Genomic DNA, 6,000 nt, shown 5'->3' with positions numbered 1-6,000 from the left:
AACCTCTGTGTTCATGTTGCTGTGTTTCCTAAATTAATCCGTCTTAAGGAAGGAAAAGTTTGCAAAATCCACAGTTTGGATCTCATTACTTATTAAGTGGTCATAGTTAAGGCTTGGTTTGGTTGGTGTATGTCGTTGCCTTTTTTTTTTCAACAACTCAGAATACCTTTACATCAATTTACCAATACCAATTTATGTCCTAACAATCCACCATTAACAGTTTTTTTTAATCAATTAAATTTTTATATGTAAAACCTAAACTCCTCAGTAAGGAAAGTCACTATTGGCCAGCCCAGAAGTGGCTAAAAGTTGCTGAATGATGACATCACCTGATAAGCATAATGAGAAATTTGCATATAATTATCCTGGACCCTGAAAATAAGAACTACAAATAAACTTTGTTTTGTCTTTTCTTGTTTATTCTAATGTCAGAAAATCACTCCTCCTCCTTTATCTGGGCTGTGGACCAGCAAACATGACCCAAAAGACACAAGCTTAGTTCATTTCCATGCGTGATTTGGATGGAGGAGCTCTTTGAGGAGAGTAAGATCAAAACATGTTTTTTTTTTGTTTGTTTGTTTGTTTGTTTTTTAGGGGGGGGATGCTAGAGGAGTCTCAGTCACAGTTTTATCCCCCACTTATTTACCACCATCATCATCATACACTGTGAGCCCAGATAAGTTGAGTTTACTTGAAAAATGCTTGTAAACTGGTTACTGATTAGTATAAAAAAATTCTCCTGAATGTCTTTAATCAAATAAACCTGATGCTTATTTGTTACAAATTAAAACATAAGACGACCTTACTCAAAACTGAAAGATGTGATATCAAAAAATTCGCCTTATGAGTTACGCAAATGTAATAATAAAAAATTGAAGCAGATCAGAACAACTAAACCGAGATTGAGGAGGGAAGGCAGTAGATATGAGACCCTGCTGTAAATTGAATTATTGTTCTTCAGGAGGTTGTCTGAGCCCCACAGCACTGTATGGTCTGTGCTCCATGGCGCAGGGTCTTGTACTTTTGCAGTGTGCGCCTATTGGTTAAGATATGTAAAAGTGAATTTTTTGATTGGACTATCATGCTATCTAGGCCAATTTTGAAATTAAATTAATTAAAGATATATTTATTTATTTTTGGCATAGGCAGTCCATACCACACAGAGCATGGAAATCTGATCAATACATCAAAAAGCACAGACAGCTGGTCCGTGCTGTGATGTACAGACAAACAGTCCGTGTCATGAGGAGCGCAGGCAACCTGTGCCACTGTTGCAGGTCTAGAAGTACGGCAGGGTTTCATATCCACTGTGTCCCCTCTTCACTCACGGTTACAAACGCAGTCACAAACTGATGATTTTAAGTTGTGCTAACTTAAACAGTAAAAAAAGTTAAATCTACTCAGAAATCATCAGTTTCAACACTGAAAACTCAGATATTTGAGTAAATTGAACTTACTAACTAATTTAAAGGTTTCATAGCTTAGTCTTTTCATAGCTTAATATGCATTCTTGAGTGGGTTTTAATTCTGGAAGACGTTCTGTGAAACTCCCTCTCAGTGTTTCTGACCCCCCTCAGGGAAACTGCTGACTCAGCTACCGTGTATAAATGCTGATTCTTCTGATGCTGCAGGATTTAATGTCTGTTTTTTGTCATGATGACAAACTTGGATCAGACTGAGCTTTTAACTTCTACAGCAGAGCTTCATGCTGAGAGAGAGCGTCTTGATTTAAAGAGCTCTGACTGAACTTCTCCTCCACACACAGAGATAAACCCACCAGGAGCCAGGCGGCAGATCATCTGAGGACTTAACAGCCAAACAGAGAGAGGAGGCAAAGAAAGACATACCTCCTTTACTCCTTTACTACTGACAAAAAGGATCCTTCGCAGGCCTCTCCTCTTCCTCTTTTTTAAGGTGCCAAAAGTCTGACAGAGGAGAGAGGGAGAGATGAAAAACGGAGGATGGAGCACAGAAAGAAAGAACTCTTAAACAGTCCTGCCCTGGCACAGAAAGGCATCTCAGGTCTGTGGGAAAATAGATTACAGATGTTGCGTGCTGCCAAATCCTGAGAGGAAATGTTTACAACCCGGTGCACCTTGTACACCAAATTGGTGCCAGCAGCGCGGCTCAGCTTGATATCTTTATGGTGTTACATGGACGGAGAAAACCCACGGTTAGAAAGTGACGCGAGTAGAAGTAGTGAGCAGGGATGGAGAAGAGTTTATTTCACGTTGCAGGGGTGTGCACAGACTTTTGAAGGGCAAGGGGCGTAAAGAAAAATCAGGCAGATACTAATATGCCACCAGTACGGGTAGTTTATCAAACTTTAACCGGCCAAAGGAGAAGTTTTGTGTGCTTTTTCCACCCAAGAGGGCAGTATTTTAGCTTTAAGCATGTCATAGCCCTTAAGGGCACTTTAAATACATTTTGGCTCCCTGCAGGGCGCTTTAAGGCACATTTTAAGCTCTAAGAGGTCTTTTTAGTGCACTATGACCCTCATGAAAGCTAAACACACCTTCTGACTCCCTTTAAAAAGCTAAAGTGCATGTTTTGGCTCCCAAAAGGACCCTTTTAGCACATGTTTTTGCTACCAAGAGGGCACTTTAGCCCACCATGGCCCACAAGACAGCACTTAAGACATGCCTCTAAATTGAAGAGGCCGCTTTAACGGGCATCTGGGCTGTCAAGAGAGCTTTTTTAGAGCTTGAGAGGGCACTTTCCATACATTTTAGCTCTGTGCACTGCACTTTAGCGCACATTTCAAGCCCAAAGAAGTCACTTTGGTTCACCATGACCCTCTAGCTGCCACATAGCATACATTCTGTCTTCCTTGAGGGCACCTTAGCGCGCATTTTGGCTCCCAAGAGGACATTCAAGCCTGCATTACAACTCACAAAAGTGTATTTGAGCACACCACAGCCCTAAATAGGGCACTTTAGCACATGTTTTGGCACCCAAGAGAGCTTTGTAGCGCAACATGTCCCTCAAGGAGCAATAACTGTACTTTCTGGCTCCTTTCAAGGCACTTTAGCGCACTTTTTAAGCCCATAGAGGACTTTCTAGTGCACCATGACCCTGAAGAAGGCACTCAACATACATTCTGGCTTCCTTCTGGGCATTTAAGTGCATGTTTTGGCTCTCAAGAGGACTTTTTTAGCTCAAGAAGGCACTTTAGCACATCAAGGCCCCCAGGAGGGCACTTAAGACTTGCCTTAAAAATCGAAGAGGCACTTTAAGGCGCAACTTGGTTTTCAGGAGAGCTTATTAGAGCATTGTGGCCTTTAAGAGGACACTTAACATACGTTTTAGCACCAATTCACGGCACTTAACTGCACATTGTAAGCCCAAAGAGGGCACTTCAGTGCATGTTTTTCAACAATGGGTCACAATGAGGAGCAGCTGCCCCTCCCAGTCCCCCCACTGTGCGCACCACTGTCCTGTTGTTTTGAGTTATAAAGTCAGTTTTTAGGTCGAGTGTAGGGTAAAAATGAAATCCTGGTCTGAGAATCACATGAGGTGAACTCAAAAGTTTAACTTTCTCCCACTTTTCACAATTTATGTGTCTGTGGTTTCACAGAAAAAAAGCTTTCTGTCACCTCTGTGTGACTGAGAGCATGAAAAAGTGGTTTTAATGGCCAAAACTCAAATTAAGGTTATAGATTTCAGCTTCATCCATCTGGCCTGGAAATCTCCTTTACAGCCATTTATCAAAATTTAGTAAGAAAACTGGCAATATTGACAATCTAATAACAATGAGAAACAGTCGCCATAATATCAGTCAAACATGGAGCCAGTGTAAACACTCCATCCAGTGGAAAGTGTATTTCTCAACATAAAACACATCTGTCTTCCAGACCGTCGATGTTCACTTTTTCTTCCAGACGTCTCGATACTGAAACGACCCCGTCGCCGCACTTCACCTGTGCTCTCGCTCTCGATGGTCCAGACGGCTGAGGCTGTCATCTGGGGTTCATCGCTGTCCCCCCAAACACACACACACACTCACCCTCCAGTCACCCCACGAGCTGTAAAATAAGCCGCTGCCAAATGCCAGCCAGGGGTCACCGCCGTGTCAACATCTTGCCATCGTCGAGCAGGAAAACATACGAGCAGGGACGTTGGAGTTTACACACACCGCACAGCTGGGACGGCCTTCATCGTACACACTCAGTCCCAAACCCCAAACTCATTCCAGCTCGACGCACTCCACCACAAGTTTCACCTTAAACGAAAGTCCAAACCCATAAACGCTCCTGAAAGACGGGAGAGACCGGCCAAATGGACCAGAATAAAAACTCTCACTGGTTCTCGTTTGGACTGCAAAACAAGAACACACACATCGTCACATGGTGCATACATTAATCATATTCAGTCTGCAGAGAGCTTATTGAATCTATACAAAACAAAGGCAGAGGCTGAGAGCCAGGAGATAATGGATGGGTTTGCATATTCACAGTGACACTTTGGAGGAACAGGGCCTCCAGGAAGCTCTGCCGTCTGAAAACCAAGAGTTTAGTGTCTGATGAGGGTTACTAACAGCTTAAATATCACAACAGAGTGCAGAGACGGCTGCCTGTTTCTCTTCAGACTTCACTCTCCAACAAAAGCATGTCTCTGTTGTATCAGCCGCTGGTCTGTGGATGACGTGAAGCTCCAAGCTTTGTATCTCAGTCGTCATGTGCTCAGGTTTTTAGGAGCTAGGAGTTCATTACTCAACAAACTGAATCACTCTTTGAAAGATTTTTGCTGTTGTATGTCTGCGTCTTATTGGACCAGTGGAGTCGCCCTCTGCTGGTCATTAGTAGACACCACCAGAAATTTTTTAACCTATTCTAGTTGCCCCTGTTTTTTTTCCTTTATTTCTCTGTTTTGTTTTATTTTTATTTGTTTTTGTGAACATTAGATTTCTGATATATAAGACAGAGGACCTTTACTATCAACGACTTTCAGACTGTCCAAGTTGTCCTGGATGACACCCAAGAGTAAATGACACCAGGGCTTTTGTACCATTATTATTCCAAGTGGCAGGTGTCGGGTGGATGTCAGTGAGTGATCGACAGGTGCCACTGAAAGATTGGTAAGTGTCACTAAGGGATGGGCAGTTGTAGCTCAGTGATTGTCAGTGTCACTGAACAATTGGCATGTGTCGGTGAGTGATCAACAGGTATCACTCATCAATTTGCAGGTGTCACTGGCAAATTGGCAGGAGTCACTAAGGGATTAGTAAGTGCCACTGAATGATTGACAAGTGTCACTAAGCTATTGGTAGGTGTCACTGAGCGTTTGGCATGTGGCACTGAATGATTTAAAAGTGTCACTGACAGATTGGCATGTGCCAATGAGGGATTGGCATGTGCCATTGAGCAATTGGTAGGTGCCACTAAATGATTATCAAGTGTCACTGAGCAATATGCAGGTGTCCCTGAGTGAATGGCAAGTATCATTGATGGATTGGCAGATGTCACTGACATAATGGCATGTGCCACTGAATCATTGACAAGTGTCACTAAGCAATTGGTAGGTGTGATTGAGTGATCAATAGGTATCACTGAGGAATTTGCAGGTGTCACTGACAAATTGGTAAATGTCACTGAGTGATTGGCAAGCAACATTGGATGGATTGGCAGATGTCACTGACAGATTGGAATGTGCCACTGATTGATTGACAAGTGTCACTGAGCAATTGGCATGTGTCAATGAGTCAACAGGTATCACTGAACTACTGGTAGATGTCAGAGAGTGATCAAAAGGTGTTGCTGACCAATTGGCAGGTGTAAGTAAGGAACTGGCAGGTGTTGCTGAGGAATTGGCAAGTGTCACTAAGGGACTCGCAGGTGCCACTTAAAAAAATTAGTAGGTATCACTGAGTGATTGACAGGTGTCACTGAGTAATTGGCAAGTATCATTGATGGATTGGCAGATGTCACTGACATAATGGCATGTGCCACTGAATCATTGACAAGTGTCACTAAGCAATTGGTAGGTGTGATTGAGTGATCA

Source organism: Halichoeres trimaculatus, unplaced genomic scaffold, assembly GCF_033239565.1.
Source record: "Halichoeres trimaculatus isolate MK-OKI-2021-1 unplaced genomic scaffold, fHalTri1.1 fHalTri1_scaffold_7, whole genome shotgun sequence".
In the NCBI taxonomy this organism is placed as follows: Eukaryota; Metazoa; Chordata; class Actinopteri; order Labriformes; family Labridae; genus Halichoeres; species Halichoeres trimaculatus.
This window is presented reverse-complemented; position numbering follows the sequence as displayed.